The following is a 21,354-nucleotide window of genomic DNA, read 5'->3' as shown; positions in this document are numbered from 1 at the left end:
ATTACATTTTTATCATCCCCAAAAGAAACTATATATCCATTAGCAATCACTCCTCATTTCTACCTACAACCCCAGCCCTTGGCAACTCTTACTAATTTACTTCTGTCCCTATAGATTTACCCATTCTGAACATTACATACAAATGGAATCATAAGTTATCATTATGTGATCTTCTGTGACTAGCTTTTTTCACTCAGCATATTTTCAAGGTTTATCCATGTTGTGGCATGTATCAGTATTTCATTCCTTTTTGTGGCTGAAAAATATTCCTTATTCTACTGTATGAATATAACGCATTTTATTTATCTGTTCACCAGCTGATAGACATTTGGGGTTATTTCCACTTTTTGGCCATTATAGTTGAGGCGAATGTGGTACTTTGCCCACAAAATAAGGATACTAAGGGTTGTGCAAGTGGGAAATTTAAGGAGGCATTCAAATTTTTGCAAGTGTATGGTCACTTGATTGACCCTGAGAATGAGTGCCTCCTTGCATTTTCTACCTGAGAGCCTCAAGTGTCCTACCACACTCCTAGATATGGATTGGTTCTGATAATACTTTCCTTGAGCCTCACTGTTCTGATAATACTTTCCTTGAACTTCACTGAATACCAACCACTTTTGAAAACTGACTGAAAAAGTATACTTTGCTCTTTGTCACTTTGCTGTTCAACAGTGTTCAGTGGTCTTCCATTAATTAATCAAATACTGGGGCACCTGGGTGGCGCAGTCGGTTAAGTGTCCGACTTCAGCCAGGTCACGATCTTGCGGTCTGTGAGTTCGAGCCCCGCGTCAGGCTCTGGGCTGATGGCTCAGAGCCTGGAGTCTGTTTCCGATTCTGTGTCTCCCTCTCTCTCTGCCCCTCCCCTGTTCATGCTCTGTCTCTCTCTGTCCCAAAAATAAATAAAAATTGAAAAAAAAATTAAAAAAAAAATTAATCAAATACTGACCTGTGATTCTTACTTTATTTCCAGTTAGATTCCCTCTATCTTATCCTTTCAGCCAATCTAAGCTACTTTCTATTCCCTAAACAAGCCAAAATCTTTCTTGTTATCCTGACTTTGCCCATGTCACTTTTCACCCGGAACTAATACACTGAACAAAATTTATTTGTGGTAGCATTGATCAAGGTAGAACAACTATTTGAACCTGTGACACTTACCTTGTTCAGACTCTAGTTCCTAAGTATTAGAAGCAGTCTCCTTCCTCTCTAGGTCACAGGTACTTTCCAGGAAATTAGGAATTTTCTAGGTTTTTTGCTCAGAGTGCTGAAAGACATAAGTCAGGACAAATTCCATAGTTTTTGGTTCAAGTTGTTCTTTTTCCTACAGTTTGCTCAAAGTGCTTTGCTCAGCTATTGCTGAGCAGTGCCCAAGGACATTACTAATATTATGTGACTGATTTGGCTGAGATAAAGCCATGCAAATTGGAAGCCATTAAAAAATAAAATCAAGTCATAGTAATCCATGTACATTTTAGAGTGAAATACTACTTTAAGGCTTATAAGGAAAAATATCTTTCTTCTGCCCTAGTGTTCCTTACCTAACCCTGATTCTTTTTTTTTGTTGTTTTGTTTGTTTGTTTGTTTGTTTATTTATTTATTTATTTATTTATTTATTTATTTTGAGAGGGAATAGAAGTGGGGGAGGGGCAGAGAGAGAGAGGGGGAGAGAATCTCAAGCAGGCTCCACACTGTTAGCATAGAGCCCAACATGGGGCTCAAACTCAAGAACTGTGAGATCATGACCTGAGTCGAAATCGAGGGTCAGACACTTAACCAACCCAGCCACCCCAGCCTACCCCCTGATTCTTGTTCCTTACCTACCCCTGATTCTTGTTTTTTAGTGCTTTAAATGTTGGCCTTTTTTTTTTTCATTTTTTACCTTCATATATATTTCTGAATGATATGCTTAAATTGCTAAACTGCTATTTTCTATTACACCTTCTCCTGCTCTGCATGTATACACATACACTTTTTCTCACAATGCAGGTATAATATAGTTTTTGGTTAAATCAGTTGTGGTAAGCAAAATAATACCCCACACCCACCACAAATGTCTCATCCTAATCATCAGGACCTGTAAGTATGTTCCCTTACATGGCAAAAGAGAGTTAAGGTTGCATTTGGAATTAAGGTTGCTAATCAGCTGATTTTAAAATAGGGAGGTTACCCTGGATTATCGAGTTGGGGTCAGTGTAATTAATAGGATTGTTAAAAGTGGATGAGAAAGACAGAATAGGTGCTATATGAGAAGGACTCAGTCTCTCTTGGTGGTTTGCAGACGGAGGAAAGAAAACCGTGAGCAGAGGCATGCAGGCATCCTTTAGAAGCTAGAAAAGACAAGGAAAAAGATTCTCCCCTAGAACCTCTAGAAAGGAGCCCAGCCTTAGCACCACTGTGATTTTAGTCCAGTGAAAGTATATGAGACTTAATCTACAGAAGTCTAAGATAAAATGTTTGTGTTGTTTTTACCACAGCAATAGAAAACTAATACATCAATATTCATTGTTTACATTATGGCTTTATAAATATTGTTCACAGCTAAGCCATATAATAATACAGTTCCTTTCTTACATAAAGTAAGAATATTTTAAGCAATAGTAATTGCTTTTTTTTTTTAAGTTTATTTATTTCGAGAGAGAGCGAGCATGCATGAGTGGGGGAGGAAGAGAGAGAATCCCAAGCAGGTTGTACTGACCTGAGGCTTGATCTCACAACCATGAGTTCATGACCTGAGCCAAAATCAAGAGTTGGACACTCAGCTGAGCCATCAAGGTGCCCCAGTAATTGCTTTTTTGTTTATTTTTTTTGGGGGGGGGGGGAGTAATTTACCTAAAGTTATTTGTTACTATTTTCCTGGGTGAAGATGCAAAGCTAAGTGTCAAAACTAGGTTTTTGTTGTTTGTTGTTTTTTGAGAGAGAGAGAGAGAGAGCTCACCCAAGTGAGCTCGTGCAAGCAGGTAAGGGCAGAGGAAGAGAGAGAAAGAATCGTAAACAGCCTCCATGTGCAGCTCTGAGCTGATTTCACCACCCTGAGATCATGACCTGAGCCCAAATCACATGTCATATGCTTAACCAACTGAGCCACCCAGGCACCCCAAGACTAGGTTTGAATGTCAGCTCACTTTCTGTGTGATCCTAGGTAAGTTACTTATACTCACATTTTATTTTATTTTATTTTATTTTATTTTATTTTTTATTTTTTATTTTTATTTTACTTCATTTTATTTGTAATCTTTACACCCAACTAGGGCTCGAATTCATAACCCCGAGATCAAGAGCCACATGCTCTACTGACTGAACCAAGTGCCCCACCCACATATTGTTTAATTGATTTTTTATTGAGATAATTGTAGATTCACTTGCAGTTGCAAGAAATAATACAGAGAGATCTCTGTATATTTTTCTCAGTTTCCCCAAATAGGAACATAAATTTAGCAGAAGTACAGTATAAAGTTGCAACCAGGGTATTGATATTGATAAACATCACTGATCTAATTCAGATTTCTGTAGTTTTACATTTTTACTCATTGTGTGTGTGTGTGTGTTTGTGTGTGTATTCTGTGTAATTTTTTTAGATGTGCAGGTTCATGTATCCATTACTGTAGTCAACATACTGAACAGTTTTAAAACCATAAGGATCTCTAGTGTTGCTCTATAGGCAACCCCACCCCATCCCTGGCAACCACTAATCTGTTCTTCCTTTCTAAAATTCTCTTACTTCAAAAATGTTATGTAAATGGAATCATACGATATGTAACCTTTTGGGATTTTCTTTTTCTTTTTTTCCTTTTTTTCACTAAGCATGATTTCCTGGAGATTCACTCAAGTTGTTGCATGTATCAATAGTTTGTTCCTTTTTATTGCTGAGTACTATTCCATGATATGGATATATATACCATCATTTGTTTAAACTTTCACCTGTTGAAGGATATCTGGGCTGATTCTAGTTTTGGGCTATTACAAATAAAGCTGCTATGAAAACAACATCATCAACAACAAAAACAAATAAAGCCGCTATGAACGTTTGTGTACAAATTTTATATGAATATACATTTTCATTTCTCAGGGATGTTCAGGAATATAATTGCTGGATTGTAAGGTAGTTGCATATGTAGTTTTTAAAGAACCCGTCAAACTGTTTTCCAGACTAGCACTAAAGTAAATTTTACATCCCCATCAGCGATGTATCAGTAATCCATTTTCTATGCACCCTCACCAGCATTTGGTGTTGTCACTACTTTTTATTTTAGCCATTCTGAGAAATGTGCCATAATACTGCATTGTGGTTTTGATTTGCATTTCCCTAATGGCTTATAATATTGAACATCTTTTCATGTGCTTATTTGCTATTTGTATATCCTTTTTGTTGAAATGTCTCTTCGTATCTTGTGCCCATTTTCTTTTTTTAAATTTTTTTTTTTTCAACGTTTATTTCTGGGACAGAGAGAGACAGAGCATGAATGGGGGAGGCGCAGAGAGAGAGGGAGACACAGAATCGGAAGCAAGCTCCAGGCTCTGAGCCATCAGCCCAGAGCCCGACGCGGGGCTCGAACTCACGGACCGCGAGATCGTGACCTGGCTGAAGTCGGACGCTTAACCGACTGCGCCACCCAGGCGCCCCTCTTGTGCCCATTTTCTAACTGGCTTGTTTGATATTTTACTGTTGAGTTCTGAAAGACCTTTGTATAGCTTAGATACTAGTCGTTTGTTGAATACGTGGTTTGCAAATGTTTTCTTCTAGTTTGTAGCTTGTTTTTTCATACTTTCACCTAGGCTTTTATAGAACAAAAGTTTTTAATTTTGGTGAGATCTAATTTATCAGTTTTTTTCCTTGTGACTCGTGCTTTTGGTGTCAAGCCTAAGAACTTGGCCTAACTCTAGATAACAAAGATTTTTTTGTACTTTTTTCTTAAAAGTTTTATAGTTTTGTATTTTATATTTAAGTCCATGATCATTTGGCTTAATTTTTATACAAGGTAAAAAAAAAAAAAAAAAAAGAAGAAAAAAGGAAAGAAAAGGGGCACCTGGCTGGCACAGTTGGTAGACTCTTGATGTGACTCTTGATCTCAGAGTCATGGGTTCAAGCCCCACACTGGGCATGGAGCCTACTTTAAAAAACAATAAAAAAAAAATTTTTTTTTAATATAATGTGTGAAGTTTAGGTTGAGTCCATTTCTTTGCCTGTGGATACCCAGTTGCTCTAGCACTGTTGAAAAGGATTTCCTTTCTCCATTACATTGCTTTTTGCAGTTTTGTCAAAAATCAGTTAAGAATATTTAGGTAGATCTGATTTGGGTTTTCTATATGTTCCATTAATGTATGTGTCTATCCTTATGCCAATATCATACTGCTTTTATTATTGTAGCTATGTAGTAAGCCTTAATATTTGGGTAGAGTAATTCCTTCTACTTACTCTTTGTTGATTAGTTTAGCAGTTCTAGAGTCTGCACCTTTTCATGTAAAGTTTAGAATAAGCTTGTCTATGTCTACAAAAAGCTTTGCTGGGAGTTTGATAGGAACTGCATTAAACTTACAGATTAATTGGGGGAGAATTGACATTTTTATGATATTGAGTTTTCCAATCCATAAACAATCCTCTCTGTTTTAGGTCTTCTTTGATAGTTTTCATCAGCATTTTATAATTTTCGGCATATAGACTCTGTACATGTTTTGATAAATGTACACTTAGGTATTTAGTTTTCTTTGGCATGATTATAAATGGTAGTGAGGTTTTTTTTTGTTTTTGTTTTTGTTTTTTTACATTTCAACGTTTATTTATTTTTGGGACAGAGAGAGACAGAGCATGAACGGGGGAGGGGCAGAGAAAGAGGGAGACACAGAATCGGAAACAGGCTCCAGGCTCTGAGCCATCAGCCCAGAGCCTGACGCGGGGCTTGAACTCCCGGACCGCGAGATCGTGACCTGGCTGAAGTCGGACTGCTTAACCGACTGCGCCACCCAGGCGCCCCTGTTTTTTTACATTTATTTATTTCTGAGAGACAGAGAGACAGAGCACAAGTAGGGGAGGGGCAGAGACAGAGGGAGACACAGAATCCTAAGCAGGCTCCAGGCTCTGAGCTGTCAGCACAGAGCTGGATGCGGGGCTTGAATTAACAAACCATGAGATCATGACCTGAGCTGAAGTTGGATGCTTAACCGACTTAGCCACCCAGGCACCCTGGTAGTGTGTTTTTAATTTTGGTTTCTGGGTGTTTATTGTTAATATATAGAAATGTGATTGAGTTTTGTGTGTTGATCTTATATCCTGTAACTTTGTTAGTACTTTTAGGAATTTTTTTGTAGATTCCTTGGGATTTTTCACATAGACAGTCATGTCATTTGCAAATAGAGATAGTTTTATTTCTCCCTTTCCAATCTGTATGTGTTTTATTTCTCTTGCCTTATTGTAGTGCCTAGAATTTCCAATATGGTGTTAAATAAGTGTAATGAGAGCAAACACCCTTACTTATTAGTTCCCAACCTTAGGGGTAAAGTATTTAGTATTTCACTTTTAAGTGTGCTGTTAGCTGTAAGGTGGGTTGCTTTTTTTTTTTTTTTTTTTTTTTTTTTTAATTTTGTTGTATTTTAGAGAGAGAGAGAGCACAGGCAGGGGAGAGGGGCAGAAGGAGAGAGAGGGATAATCCCAAACAGGCTTCATGCTCAGTGCAGAACCCAGCTATGGGGCTTGATCCAAGGACACTAGGATCATGACCTGAGCTGAAATCAAGAGTTGGACACTCAACTGACTGAGCCACCCAGGTGCCCCACTTAGCTGTAAGGTTTTTGTGTGGATGTTGTATCAGGTTGTAGCTACATATTTTAAAAATTTCAATGGAAATGGTATTTCTTTTGCATTGCTTTTCCACATTCCCAAAGCTGGCATTTACCCTCCATGTTTCAATTGCATTCAGCTTATACTACTGTAATTGATCTTTAGTCATTTGTATTGTGGTTGATTTGTTTTCATTTATCCTTCCCTGTCCTCAGACACATACACCCTCTAGGCTATGAGGGCATAGGCTGTTTTATTCATCTTTATATCCCGAGCTTAGTACAGTGTGTGTGGCACCGCTGAATTGTTTTTATTGAAGAAAGGAATAATGAATGAATAATGAATAAATGAATGAATAATTGAACGAGAGAAGAATAAATTACCTCTCATTGGGCTTAAGATCGTTTTAGTTGGTAGGAGTATTAGCTTTGGAGCCAGAAAGATTTCAAATCTCAGCCCTTCTATTTAATACCACTCTAGGAATTTGAGGCAAATTGCTAAATTTTTCTAAATTTCAGTTTCCTTATCTGTGAAATTAGGATAACAATAACCTATCTGAACAAACTGAGATAATAGATGTCCATTCTTAGCACAGTACCTATCGTGTTGTAGGCACTCAGATTTTCATTTCTTTCTTCCTTGAACTGTTTTACGTATTTAAAGATACTGATTATAAAAATACTTTGTGAACTGTATAAAGTTATTTCAGATACTGTTCATGTTTGTGTTAAAGACAGTCAAACTAATTTTGATTATGTTGGTTTAAGGGGAAAAAAATAGGGACATGAGAAAATAAAGTTTGAATAACTTTGGTTAAGCAATACCATGTGCCAACCACTATGCTCAACACTTTACATGCTATAACCCATTTAATCCTGATAACAACCCCATAAAGCACATTTCTTCCTATGAAGAATTATATCTTAGTTTTTTAACTATAGTCTTCTTCTCTCCATCCATTGTAAATAAGCCCCAGGAATGGAGCTAATACAATTTAATGCAGATTTCAAACTACATCTAGAATATGACAAATAATAACTATTTTATTTCTAAGCTACCATCCTTAGTGTTTGGAGACTGTGTTCTTTAGGCCATGTGTTCTTTTTTTCAGCAAACTTAGTGATATTTACTTTCTACTTCCATCTCTAGGAATATATTAGTGCCCCAAATATATTAGGTTTTTCAGTTATATAAAACCAGAGTAATTAATTTGTCTATTGCCCATGGCACATTAGTTTTTTCAACAAATATCACTAAAAAAGCTTGAATCAATTTTTCAAAGAGGAGAAAAGCAGCAGACTGTTTCAATTTGTATTTAGATTTTTTCTCAGTACTTTATATTGTTCAGGATAAGATCTTTTTTTTTTCGATGTTTATTTATTTTGAGAAAGAGCAAGCACAAGTGGGGGAGGGGCAGAGTGATCAGGAGAGAGAGAATCCCAAGCAGAATCCCAATCCCTATAAAGGCTTGATCCTACGACCCTGGAATCATGACCTGAGCTGCAATCAAGAGTTGAATGCTTAATCCACTTGAACCACCCAGGCGCTCCTACCACCTTAACCATTTTCAATTATACAATTTGTTATTTTTAAATACATTCATTTTTGTGCAACCAATTTCTAGAACTCTTCATCTTGCAAAATTAAAACTCTGTACCTATTAAACAACTCCCCATCCCCCCACTTCTCCCTCCCTTCAGTCCTTGGCAATCACCATTCTACTTTCGGTCTCTGAATTTTACTATTCTAGCTACCTCCTATAAATGGAATCATGAAGTATTTGTCCTTTTGTGCATGCCTTATTTCACTTAGCATAATGTCCTCAAGGTTCATCTATGTGTCAGAATTTCCTTCCTTTTTAAAGGTAAATAATATTACATTGTATGTGCATATACTACATTTTGCTTATCCATTCTCTTGGGTTGTTTCCATCTTTTGGCTATTATGAATAATGCTGCTATGAACATGGGTGTATAATGATCTCTTTGAGACTCCATTTTCAGTTCTTTTGGATATACATCCAGAAATGGAATTGCTGGATCATATAATTCTGTTTTTAATTTTTTTGAGGAATTGCCATACCATTTTCTATAGTGGTTGCACCATTTTATATTCCCACCAGCAGTGCACAAGAGTTCCAATTTCTCCACACCATCATTGTTTTTCTTTCTGTATTTTGATAGTTGCCATCCTAATGGGTGTGAGATAGAATCTCATTGTGGTTTTGATTTGCATTTCCTTAATGACACCTGACATTGAGCATCTTTTCACGGGCTTATTGACCTTTTGTATATCTTCTTGGAGAAATTCTGTTCCTGTCCTTTGTTCACTTTTAAATCAGTTTTTGTAAAGTTGTAGGAGTTCTTTGTTAATTCTGGATATTAATGCCTTATCAGATGAATTATTTGCAAATACTTTCTCCCATTTGTGGTTTGCCTTTTCGCTTTGTTCATTGTGTCCTTTGATGAATAGAAGTCCTCTTTTTGTTTTAAAATTTTAATGTATTTATTTTTATTTCTTTATTATTTTAAACCATTCATTCATTCATTCATTCATTCATTCATTCATTCATTCATTCATTTATAGCAGTGGGGAGGTTCAGAGAGAGAGGGAGAAAGAATCCCAAGCAGGCTCCAGAGCCTGACGTGGGGCTTGAACCCATGACCTGTGAGATCATGACCTGAGCTGAAATCAAGAGTCTGACACTTAACTGACTGAGTCACCCAGCTGCCCCTATTTAAGATATTTTAGAAGAATAATACAATAAGTATTGTTGTATCCACCATCCAGCAAATTAAACATTGCTAAATTATTTTAAGCCCGTTGGCTTTCCCCTTCTTGATTGCAAGTCCCTTGCCATCTCTCAAAGGTAACCACTAATTAATTTGATATTTCTCTAAGTAGTTTAAACCCCTTGGTCAGCCTATTAGTATTAGAAGCTTATCATGGAAGAAGTAAAAATACTGTAGAAGTCCTGTGGAAGGCTAAGGTGGGAAAGGATATTTTTTAGATTTTTTTTTTTTAAGTTGAAAGCCCAGTTCAGCGCCCATTAGAGATAGTTGTACATAAAAGTGCACAGAAATAATTTGTTGAGTGACTGTGTGGTACCCAGGCACTTCTGACTAAAGACATTTAGTACCAACATATTATTTTGAAATGATGTCTACATATCTTTTGGGTTAGGATTGTTATGCACTTTACCAATAAATAGACAGCTATGGCAGAGTAAATGTTTTCTTAAAAGTAGTGAAACTAGCAGACTTCCAGCATTTAGCTCTAATTGCATATAGTGCATTTAGCTGCTTTGGTTAATTGAGACTTTTAGACAGGACAAACAATAAGAGAGGTGTAGAAGCATTACAATTCCTGGTTCTGGAAAATGAGTTGTAAATTCTGAAAAACCAACCACCCAACCAACCAACCAACCAACCCCCAGTTAATTCTGTTAAGGTCTGATTCTGGGCAAGGACCTGTTGAAACAAACAGCTCAATACTCACAGGGTAACAGTGAAGGACCTGACCTCCATTGTAGCTGAAAATGAAATACTTCTCTGGTGAGGCCATAATAGGAACAGCAAGTAGTAGCTGCTGCTGCCACTGCTGCCTGAACTTTGTGGCTGTGTGAAGTGGCTAGAGCAGGAAATGCTTCCATGGCACCAGGCATGTATAAGGAAGGACATGTTCTGACTCTGGCCCAGTGGTTGCACAGGTTGTGGGTGTCACTTTAAACATACAAAGACCTGTTTGCTGGAGGAGGAGCGGCTTCCTGAGGATCAGGTGCGCATCGAGGGATGAGCTCATCCTTCTAACCAGACCTGCTCTAGACGCTGAGTGAATGTTTTCCTAATTGCAAGTCCTGCAGCTGCCAGAAGCAGGAAATGGTTGAAGCTTCAGGCACTTTGTGAGTAGCAAAAAAATAGAAGTGATTTGGGAGTCTTTTGAAACATGTGGCTGTGAATATCAGGTTGAAGGTGACACACATGGACACTCAGTCTTTCTCTAAGTTGAGGATTGCAGTAAAGTGTGTGGTGGGTTGCCGAAAGCTTTGGTGGTGCTAACTTTAAGGATTCTTTTTGAAGTGACTTAATAATTTGTTTTTTATCTGTCTTGTTTGATTTTGTTGCTCTGGGACTTAAGACTTCTGGGGGCTCCCTTTTTAATTTCCAGGAATCTTTACAGATTTTTTTAAGCTTTAGTTGATGGAACTTACCCTACTTTTGAAATCTATTGTGCTGGCTTTCAGAGACCTATGCATGATTCTATTCTGTTTTAATTTATCAAAACTATTCACTTTAAGTCTCTTTAAAATGAAATTGGTTTTAAAAAGAAAGATCCATTTTTTATTACTTTTTATTAAAATTTTAATTTTGAGATAATTCTAGGTCATGTGGAATTGAGAGATCTGATATACTCTTTAGCCAGTTTCCTGGAATGGCAACATCTCGCAAAATTATAGTGCAATAATCACAACCAGGATATTGACATTGATACAATCAGCATAGTATCCAGCATGTTGCCCTTTTCATAGCTGCATCCACTTCTTTTGCAACACCCCTTCTTTAACCCCTGTCAAACCCTAATCAAAAAATCAATTTTTAAGCAAGAAATTTTATGTGAATCTTAAGTAGTTTATTAGAAGTCCACATAGCCTTAACGAAAAGAGCCCTGTACTGTGATAGGAGGTTTTGGTTCATTGTAGTGGCTCTTTGACCTTGGGCAAATAATTTCTCTGTGCTTCAGTTTCCTTATGCATAAAACAGGATAATAGCATATTAATTTCTATCTAACCTATTTATAGGATTTTGAGATATTGTAAAGTTCTTTCAAAAAATAAGTTCTATATAGATTAATATAGGTAACGAGGATGATAGTTTTCAAACTAGAAAATATGAAGCAAGTTGTCAACTAGAAACTGAAGCTCAGGATATTGAGAGTGAACATTTTATTTATTTTTTTAATTAAAAAAATTATTTTAAGAGAGAAAGAGAGAGAGCAGGGGGAGGGGCAGAGAGAGGGAGGGAGAGAGAAAATCCCAAACATGCTAGCACGGAGCCCCATGTGGGGCTCAAACTCACGAACTGTGAGATCATGACCTGAGCCGAAATCAAGAAGTACTGCACTTAACAGACTGGGCCACCCAGGTGCCCCAAGAGTGAACATTTTAAAATGAATTTAAATCTTCTGGCTCAATCGAATTTCAGAGTGCTGAAATTGACTGATGATGTCAGAGCCACTGTTGTTAATTTTAAGAAATCACAAAAACCAAAGAGAGACCTATGTTCTGATATCCAAAAAGAGGAAGGTAGTTGGAAAGCTGTAAAATGGATGTGAAATCCTGGAAAAATTCAATTATAAATGATTAAACAGATGATATGGGGTATTAAACAAAAAGATCTCTCAAAAATAAAATAAACTTTATTTTTATTAAAAATTTTTTTCAATGTTTATTTATTTTTGAGAGAGAGAGACAGAGCACGAGCTGGGGAGGGGCAGAGAGAGAGAGAAGGAGACATAGAATCCAAGGCAAGCTCCAGGCTCTGAGCCTGACGCAGGGCTTGAACTTATGAACTATGAAATCATGACCTGAGCTGAAGTCGGACGCTTAACTGACTAAGCCACTCAGGTGTCCCTCAAATAAAATTATTAAAAAAAAAAGGGGAGTGCCTGGGTACCTCAGTCACTTAAGCATTTGACACACAGTTTCACAGTTTTTCATGATATATTCGATACCGATATGTGGTAAAATATGGTTTGGTTGATTAATTAAATGTGTAGAAGATTGAATAACTGTACCCATTTAGATTCTTGGCTTCACCAGGAAAGTCTCTGGTGGATTATCTTTGGGCCTTGGATAGAGTAAAAATTAAAACAAACAAAAAACAAACATGTTAATCAGATGTGTAAGTATTACAAAGCTACGGTTAATATGACAGATGATGAATAAAACCTTAAAAATTATATCTATAGGATGAAATCATGGGCCCAAACTGAGGTTAAATTTAACAGAGGTAATCCCTATGTTTAAATTCAAAACCTCAAATGCACAAGAACAGGATAAGGAAGAGCTGATTGTAGTAGTTAATATGGAAGATATCTGGGAATTTTGGTTAATCAATAATATAACAGGAACTGACTATGCAATGTCACTGCTAAAAACACCTCCAACTGTATTACCAGAAGCTTATCCAGGACACAAAAGTATTGGTTCTAATATATTTTTGTGCTATTTGTATATTTATTTAAGTAGACACTGACAAAAAGTATTCCAAGGAAGGCAGACAGAACCATAAATGGTATAGGAAACTGTTGGGACTTGGGGATGGAAGTGTTGATAAGTTTTAAAACTGCAAAAAATAATAAAACACCCATAATCTTACCACTCAGAATTAACCACTATTAACCCTCTCTCTTAGAAATAAAACATTTCAGATAAAGCCAAAGCTCCTTTCCTTCTCCTCCCTACAAGGAACTCTATCTTATTTTTATCAAGGTAATACATGTGCATAGTTTCAAAAGTTCAGATAGTATTATATGCTTAGAAGGAAATAAAGCAGTTATCCCACCCCTAGAGGAAACTATACTTTTATGTCTTAACATATATCTATATATTTTTAAGTAGGCTCCACACACAGCATGGAGCCCAATGTGGTGCTTCAACTCATGACCCTGAGATTAAGACCTGAGCTTGACCAAATGAGCCACTCAGGCACCCCTGTCTTAAATATTTCTAATAGTATAGTTATATCACTTGCTTTTAAAAAATATTTAATAGGGCGCCTGGGTGGCTCAGTTGGTTAAGTGTCCGACTTCAGCTTAGGTCATGATCTCACAGTCTGTGAGTTCGAGCCCCACATCGGGCTCTGTGCTGACAGCGCAGAGCCTGGATCCTACTTCAGATTCTGTGTCTCCCTCTCTCTCTGCTCCTCCCCTGCTCATGCTCTTTCTCTGTCTCAAAAATCAATAAAAACATTAAAAAAATTAAAAAAAATATTTAATATATATGAAGTGAAGTGCTATAGAAGATGAGCTTTTGATTGTTTTAAATGCATATATGTCGGGGCGCCTGGGTGGCGCAGTCAGTTAAGCGTCCGACTTCAGCCAGGTCACGATCTCGCGGTCCCTGAGTTCGAGCCCCGCGTCAGGCTCTGGGCTGATGGCTCAGAGCCTGGAGCCTGTTTCCGATTCTGTGTCTCCCTCTCTCTCTGTCCCTCCCCCATCCATGCTCTGTCTCTCTCTGTCCCAAAAATAAATAAAAAACGTTGAAAAAAAAATTAAAAAAAAAAAAATAAATGCATATATGTCTTTTCCCTTATAGTCTCAATATGGTTATGTAATTTGGGGGGGTTAAGTAATTATTTATTTTTTATCTGACACAAATATTGAACTTGAGCTATATAATGTACAATGATTATAATCATCTTATACAACTTTTGATTTTCCGTAGGCATAATAATTGTCTTGTTTTAATTGCTCAGTTTTTAAAATTCAGATTACTATATCATTCCCAGATTCTCAGCCAGGACCATAAAACTCTGCCCCATTCATTAAAATCCAATAGATAATTTATCAAATTTTTTTTTTAACTCTTAGAGGCCTACTTTGTATATTCTGTATATTCTATATTCCACTCCAGCATGGGTTAGTTGTTAGGTAGGCCTGCTTTACAATTCTCACCCTGAGATTTTCTTTCTTAGTTTACTCCATTTTGGTGTAACACATCCTCTAGAAGCTTTCTGAGAGTTAACATTCACAGGAATTAAATTGTTTGAAAACTTGCATATATGAGAATATTTTTATTTTATCCTCAGTATTAAATAATACTCTATTTGGGAATAGAATTTTCTGTTGGAAATTATTTTCTCATTATTTTATTGTATTATTAAAAATTTTTTTAATGTTTATTTATTTTTGAGAGAGAGAGAGTGTGAGCAGGAGAGGGGCAGACAGAGAAGGAGACACAGAATCCGAAGTAGGCTCCAGCTTCTGAGCTGTCAGTCCAGAGCCCGACAGGGGGCTCAAAATCACAAAATGCGAGATCATGACCTGAGCCGAAGTTGGATGCTTAACTGACTGAGCCATCCAGGCTCCCCCATTTTCTCATTATTTTACAGGTATTGCTATTCCTTTGTTGCCTGTGAACAGTCTAATATTCTTTTTATTTTATTTTTATATAAATGGTAGTTTATTAGCAAATAAATAAAAGTGTATGATTTCTAGTAAAACAGATTGGGCATTTGCAACACATAATACATTTACTTCAGAATAGAAAATGTGTTAAAAAAATTTTTTTTGATATCTATTTTTGAGAGAGAAAGAGTGAGTGGGGGAGGGGAGAGACAGAGAGGGAGATACAGAATCCAAAGCTCTGAGCTGTCAGCACAGAGCCTGACACGACACTCAAACCCGTGAGCAGTGAGATCATGACCTGAGCTGAAGTCAGATGCTTAACCAACCGACTGAGCCACCCAGGTGCCCCCCAAAATGTAGTGTTTTTATATGCCCTAATTCTTATCAAGGAATTGGGATCTGACCACTGAAGTATTCCATCATTCTTTTTAAAGAAAACTTTTTTTGAGGGGGTGCCTGTATGGTTCAGTTGGTTAAAGGTTTGGCTTTGGCTCAGGTCATGATCTCACGGTTCATGTGTTCAGACCCCACGTCCAGCTCTGTGCTGACAGTGCAGAGCCTGATTGGGATTCTCTGTCTCCCGCTCTGTCTGCCCCTCTCCCCCTCATGCTTTCTCTCTCAAAAATAAATAAACCTAAAAAAAAAAAAAAAACACACCTTTTTGTTGTTGTTGTTGCTAAATATACATAGCATAAAGCTTATCATTTTAACCATGTTTAAAAAAAAGTTTTTTTTTTTTTTTGAAAGAGAGACAGAGTGTGAGAGGGGGAGGGGCAGAGCAAGAGGGAGACACAGAATCTGAACAGGCTCCAGGTTCTGAGACTCAGGGCTGGAACCCACAAGCCGTGAGATCATGACCTGAGCCGAAGTCAGATGCTTAACTGACTGAGCCACCCAGGCACCCCTCATTTTAATAATTTTTTTTTCAACGTTTATTTATTTTTTTTGGGACAGAGAGAGACAGAGCATGAACGGGGGAGGGACAGAGAGAGAGGGAGACACAGAATCAGAAACAGGCTCCAGGCTCTGAGCCATCAGCCCAGAGCCTGACGCGGGGCTCGAACTCCGGGACCGCGAGATCGTGACCTGGCTGAAGTCGGACGGTTAACCAACTGCGCCACCCAGGCGCCCCTCATTTTAATAATTTTTAAGTGTATAGTTCTGTGGCATTAAGTACATTTACATTGCTGTGCAACCTGATGCCATTCTGATTTCATTCCTTTGTATGTTACCTTTTTTTTTCTTACTCTCGAGAAACTTACAGAATTTTCTCTTTATTCCTAGTGTTTTACAATTTAGTGCCTTTAGTGTGGATTTTTAACTTCATTGTGCTAGGGGCTTTAACTTATCTTAAAATCTGGCTATTTTTTGTACTTTTTCTTGGATATTTTTCTCTTTTTCTAGAAAGCCTGAATTGATTCTCTGATTTTTATTCTATTATCTTTTCTATTTCTCTGTATTTGTATTTTATTTTTTGGTGTATTTTATTTTTTGGGAGATTTCCTTAAATTTGTCTTTCAAATCTTTCATTGAACTTTGTATTTCTTGTTTTAGAGATGCAAAATCATAACTCTCTGAGAAATACATTTTAGGTTTTTAAATTTTCTTGTATTCCCTAGATTATCTACTTCCTTTAAGCTTCCCCATGCCGCCCCCCCCCCCCCCCCCCCCCCCCCCCCCCCCCCCCCCCCACCCCGCCGCCCTGCCTTTGAGGTACCATCAGATGTTTGTATTTATAGGCATTCTTCGGGGCTGGTCAGTTTTCCCAGATGGAAGTCCTCCAGTTTCCTGCCTGAGGAGTTTGAAGTCTGACTACCAGTGCTTTGGTGCTGAGAGGCAGAAGGGGGCTGGGGATCTCTCCATTTAGTATCTAGACTTCACTTAATCTTCTCAGTGTTTTTAAAGATTTAGCTTTTTATTAAATTAAAAATTTCCCTAGTTTTAATAAGGCATCTCACGCAGGTTAGCTGTGTCTAATGTCCCACAATCACACCGTCTCTGGTTTATACTTCAGAAAGTAAACCTAAAGTCTTCAGAGCATTTGCCTGGCTGTATTGGGTTGAAAGAGAGAATTTGAAGCATCTAACTGCTTCTTTTTTTTTTTTTTTTTTTTTTTTTCAACGTTTATTTATTTTTGGGACAGAGAGAGACAGAGCATGAACGGGGGAGGGGCAGAGAGAGAGGGAGACACAGAATCAGAAACAGGCTCCAGGCTCTGAGCCATCAGCCCAGAGCCTGACGTGGGGCTCGAACTCCCGGACCGGGAGATCGTGACCTGGCTGAAGTCGGACGCTTAACCAACTGCGCCACCCAGGCGCCCCTCTAACTGCTTCTTAAACACATTTTTAAATTGCTTTTCCATTTTTAAGTTCCACCCCACATTCCCTCCTGCAAAGATCCAATTCCTGAGCATTTCCTGCGTTCTGTAGTAGGAGTGTGTATACTTCTGTTTGCCACCATTTACCCTCTGGTTCTTACACTTGTATGTTAATCAATTACCACACATTTATCTGCTTTCCAGCTTCTAATATTTTGTTTAAATTCTACTCCTTCAGTCATTTACGTTCCCAGTTTCTTTGTCCTTGTGGGTTTTTACCTTTTGTATTACTTTACTCTTATTTATAGTGAAGACTTAATTTAGGAGGGAGTAGAGGTAAATGGGTTTAATTCACATATTTCCATTTTTTATAATTTTGTATACATATAAAATGTATCCACAACTAATATATAGTAGTGCTCTGTGTGTTTGAAAAATTTTACATATAGGGGCACCTGGCTGGCTCAGTCAGGAGAGCATGCAGCATGTGACTCTTGATCTTGGGTCAAGTCCCATGTTGGGTATAGAGATTATTTATTTTTAAGTAATAAATATAATAAAAAGTAGAAATAAAATCTTAAATAATTAAAAGGGTGCCTGGGTGGCTCAATTGGTTAAATGTCAGCTCTTTTTTTAATGTTTATTTTTGAGAGAGAGAGAAGGAGATAGACAGAACATGAGTGGGGGAGGGGCAGAGACAGAGAGGGAGCCACAGAATTTGAAACAGGCTCCAGGCTCTAATCTGTCAGCACAGAGCCTAACGCAGGGCTCAAACTCGGGAACCGTGAAATCATGACCAAGAGCTGAAGTGGGACGCTCAACCGACTAAGCCACCCAGGCACCCCAAACGTCAACTCTTGATTTCAGCTTAGGTCATGATCTCATGGTTCCTAGGTTTCAGCTGTGAATCAGACTCTGCCCTGGCAGTGCGTAGCCTGCTTGGGATTCTCTCTCCCTGCCCCTCCCCTATTTGTTCTCTCTCTGTCTCTCAAAAGTAAATAAAATAAACAAATAAAAAAAAAATAAGTGAATGAGTAAATGAATGAATGCATGAATAAAAAAAATTTACCTATATGGGGGTGCCTGGCTGGCTCAGTTGGTAGAACATGTGACTCTTGATCTCAGGGTTGTGAATTCAAGCCCCACGTTGGGTGTAGACATTACTTAAAAACAGTAAAATCTCACTGGGTGTTATATGTAAATGATGAATCACTGGGTTCTAGTCTGAAGCCAAGACTACACTGTATGTTAACTAACTAGAAAATTAAAAAATAAAAAAGTAAAATCTGTCTCAAAAATAAATAAACTTTAAAAAATTAAAGAAATTTTCTTTAATGTTTATGGGGGGGGGGGTGGCGGGCAGAGAGAGAGGGAGACACAGAATCTGAAGTGGGCTCCAGGCTCTGAGCTGTCAGCACAGAGCCTGATGTGGGGATTGAACTCATGAACCATGAGATCATGACCTGAGCTGAAGTCAGATGCTTAACCAACTGAGCCACCCAGGTGCCCCAAAACTTAAAAAGATTTAAAAGGTCAGAGAGATTATATGGCATTATACCATGATGTGAATCTAGTTAACATAATCTTTGGGAAGGAATATTCTAGGGTATTTACTTCTTATTTTTTCCTTATTTGTATATTCCATTTTTTTTACAATAAAAATATTTTTTGTTAGAAGAAAAAATTGAGTGACTTCTAACATTTCAAAATAAGAATTAGGGGGGCATCTGGGTGGCTCAGTTGGTTAAGCATCTGACTCTTGGTTTTGGCTCAGGTCACGATCTCATGGTCCATGGTTTTGAGCCCCATCTTGGGCTCTGTGCTGACAGTTCAGAGCCTGGAGCCTGCTTCAGATTCTGTGTCTCTCTCTCTCTCTTCCCTGCTCACGCTCTGTCTCTCAAAAATAAATAGATGTTATTTTTTAAGTTTTATTTTAGTTGAGAGAGACAGAGTGTGCGAATGGGGAAGGGGCAGAGAGAGGTAGAGAATCCCAAGCAGGCTCTGCGCTGCCAGTGCAGAAGCCCAATGTGGGGCTCTGTGGCTTGAACTCACCAAATCACCAGATCATGACCTGAGCCGAAACTAAGTCAGATGCTTAATGGACTGAGCCACCCAGGTGCCCCCAAAGGTTTAGAGGCTTACCTCCCAGGAACCAGGCACAAAGGCCAGCCAAATTCTTTATTATACAATAGTGTTAAAACCCAATTCAACTATTAATAACTTCCTCTAGAAAGCCTTTACAGACTTTCCAAGGGACATGTTCACTGTTACAGTTTTTCTTTTTCCCTTATTAGACAGTGAACACTTTGAAGTTCCCCTGGTTTTAGTCATCTTTGCCTCTCTAATATTAGCACTATATCTGGCTTACAGTAGTAAGTAGGCTCAGTAAGTAATGAGCTGAAGTATTTAAGATATAGCTCATGAGGAGATGAGAAGTTCAGTATAGAATTGTTATTAGAGTTTTTAAAGATCAAATGAAATGAATAGCCTTACTTCATTCCTTCTTATTCTATTCATCATCATTTGCTCTTCTTTAAATATTTATATACCTTTTTTATGTGGATATCAAATTTACAAAAGAAATAAAAGGGAGATTTTGCTTTTTAAAATAATTCATCAGGGCACCTGGGTGGCTCAGTTGGTTAAGCATCAGACTTCGGCTGAGGTCATGATCTCGTGGTTTGTGAGTTCAAGCCCTGCATTGGATTGTCTGCTGTCAGCACAGAGCCCGCTTTCAGATCCTCTTTCCCCACTCTGTCTCTGCCCCTCCCTGCTTTCTCAGGTGCATGCTTTCTCTCTCTCTGTTTCTCTCTCAAAAATAAATAAACATTAAAATAATTCATCAATGGTCTTTAAAGAGAAACCTTTTTTATTGCATTTAAAATATACCAAATTTTCATTTACATTATTTGTGGGGACTACATTATCATATAATGTAAGTATAATCATGCTGAACATCAGAGAATCTTTGTTTCCTTCTAATCATAAGGGGGAATAAATTCTAATGTCCTCTAATTTGTCCTGTCTGTGCATAGATAGAGCACTTAGTAAAAATGTAATAATATTCCCTAAACCAGACTCTGTTTTATAATTAAAAAATATTCTTTTTTAAAAATCTAAAATGTGTTATTTGAGATAGTTTCCCCCTCATCTTGATTCAGGGTGCTTTTTGTGCTGCTTCTGTCTGAAGGAGCATCCTTCTGTAAGCCTTGCTTTTCCTCCTGTAGGCTGGCAGAAGACAGTGGAGCAGCCAACACACAAACTACTGTTGGTGCATGGCTAAAGATGGTGGTAATGTAGCACTGTGGGCACCTCACATCCATGAAGCAGGAGTTGAGGCTCTGCAGCAGGCACTTCTTGTGTTTCCTCTTCTCCTCTTCTGGGGACTGGTGGAAGATGTACTTCATGAAGGGCATGTTCTCATGGGAAGGTCATTACCTCCAGAAAGCCAAAAAACATATTCCCTTTTTTAAAAATTTATTTATTTTTGAGAGACAGAGACAGAGCGCAAGCAGAGGAGGGGCAGAGAGAGGGAGACACAGAATCTGAAGCAGGCTCCAGGCTCTGAGCTGACAGCACAGAGCCTGACACGGGGCTTGAACTCATGAACCGTGAGATCATGACCTGAGCTGAAGTCAGACGCCACCCAGGCACCCCCCCCAAAACATATTCTTAATATCTTTATAATCCTTATCTGGGCTAGTTCCCATGAGATAGTATTTCACTGGGATATATCCTTTTTGGAGTAGTATATACAGTAGAAATTATTTGCGTGAGATTTATTTTTTTCCTGTTATGTAATTTTTCATTTGCATGAGATTTTTAAAAAATATACTACTGATTTTTAATAACTTCCTATCCTTTTTCATAAACTTTAAAACAGGTTCTGTTTAGAACAGTTTTAGATTTACAGAAAATTGAAATGATGGTAGAGAGTTCCATATACTTCTTCATCCAGTATTCATTATTATTAACAGCTTAGAGTAGATTTATTACAGTTAACAAAACAATATTGATACATTATTACTAACCATTTAAAATTTCCTCACCTTTTATCTAATGTCTTTTCTTTGTCCCAGGGGCCCATCCAGGATACCACATTACATTTACCAGTCATGTCTCCTTAGGCTCTTTT

At 37.8% G+C, this 21,354-nt stretch overlaps 1 protein-coding gene and 1 pseudogene across 11 annotated transcripts in view; one reads left to right on the top strand and one right to left on the bottom strand.

Annotated features, from left to right (window-relative positions):
- Nucleotides 1-21,354, top strand: part of USP54 (ubiquitin specific peptidase 54) — a 135,423-nt gene that overhangs the window by 15,537 nt on the left and 98,532 nt on the right. The window contains exon 1 of one of the 11 annotated variants that reach the window (XM_047825276.1): nt 10,659-10,676. The exons of the other annotated variants lie outside the window; for them this stretch is intronic. The gene's annotated coding sequence lies outside the window, so the exon portion shown is untranslated. Of the gene's footprint in view, nt 1-10,658; nt 10,677-21,354 lie in introns of those variants that run through there. 11 annotated transcript variants of the gene reach the window in all.
- Nucleotides 20,345-20,635, bottom strand: LOC125147888 (40S ribosomal protein S27-like; annotated as a pseudogene).

This window comes from Prionailurus viverrinus, chromosome D2, assembly GCF_022837055.1.
Source record: "Prionailurus viverrinus isolate Anna chromosome D2, UM_Priviv_1.0, whole genome shotgun sequence".
In the NCBI taxonomy this organism is placed as follows: domain Eukaryota; kingdom Metazoa; phylum Chordata; class Mammalia; order Carnivora; family Felidae; genus Prionailurus; species Prionailurus viverrinus.
This window is presented reverse-complemented; position numbering and strand designations above follow the sequence as displayed.